This window comes from Carassius auratus, unplaced genomic scaffold (assembly GCF_003368295.1).
Source record: "Carassius auratus strain Wakin unplaced genomic scaffold, ASM336829v1 scaf_tig00035914, whole genome shotgun sequence".
NCBI classification, from domain to species: Eukaryota; Metazoa; Chordata; class Actinopteri; order Cypriniformes; family Cyprinidae; genus Carassius; species Carassius auratus.
The window spans coordinates 54,182-55,549 of NW_020526273.1; positions in this window are offsets into that span (position 1 = coordinate 54,182).

A 1,368-nucleotide genomic window follows, 5' to 3' on the forward strand; every position below is an offset into this window, starting at 1 on the left:
GAGTCAAAAAACAATCTGATATGCTGGTAATGGAAGTTTAACTCAAACACGTGTCTCTCTCAGCCTCCCTGCTTCCTGTCATTGGTGCTGCAGTGTCAGCTGTTTTCAAAGTGCTTTACATAAAAGAAAGTAAAATGGTAATGAAGGAAAATAATAACAAGAATAAAACAAGCAATTTTAAAACTTTTAAAATGATTAAAAAATTACTTATTTAAAATAAATTTAAAACAATTAGAAAATGATTTTACATAAAACAAAATAAAAAACTGAAAATATAGTGCAATCAGTTCGAACATTGCACAGTGCTCATTCAATAAATGCACAGCTGAAAAGATTAGTTTTAAGTCTAGATTTAATCTCTGTTCTCTTCTGGAAGCTGATTCCAGCTGCAGGCAGCATAGTAACTAAAGGAGGACTCCCCTTGTTTTGTGTGAACCCTTGGCATTTCTAACTGACTCAATCCTAATGATCTGAGTGGTCTGTTAGGCTTATATTCAGTGAGCATATCTGAAATATATTTCGGTCCTAGGTCATTTAGTGACGTGTATACGAGTAAAAGTACATTAAAATCAATCCTAAATGTAACTGGAAGCCAGTGTAAGGACCTGAGGACTGGTGTGATATGCTCAGATTTTCTGGTTCTAGTCAGAAACCTGGCAGCAGCGTTCTGGATGAGCTGCAGCTGTCTAATGGTCTTTTTGGGAAGGCCGGTGAGGAGCCCATTACAATAGTCCACCCTGCTGGTGATAGTCTTGGCTGGAAACAAAACATCTAATTATTGCAATGTTTTTTAAATGATAGTATGCTGATTTAGTTATTGCTTTGACATGACTACTGAAACTGTTGTGTCAGTTCATGGTTAAAAGTTGTACTGAGCACTCCAGCCTAGATTCACCCAGGATACTCAGAGCACTCCCAAGCGGCAGGGGGCAACCATTCAACAGGAGGTGGAACCAACTTCTCGGAAGTGCTCTTGGGACCATATTTACCGGCACACCCACAGGGAGTGCATGGCATTGAAATGTTTGGTAAGAGCTCAGTTGGCCCTCTCACCCGTTCCTGGAAAAAGATACCCTAACCACAGCTCCTGATCATCCAAAGACGCAACTGGTTGGACAGAATGTGATTGTGTTGAATGTGTTGAGTTCAGGCTGTATGATTTTTTGCTTGGTTGTAATGTGCAGTTTAAAATAAATAGCGAAGACTTTATTATGTCAACATAGAACTTGGCAAAAGTAACATCTCTCTAAGCATGTGTATTGTTTAAATTAAATAAGTTTAATTATGGGATTGGTAATTTAATAATTAACTATTAGAGATCCTAGGTTAATCTAAATTACTTTGTTTGGTTTGGTTTGAGGATTCAGT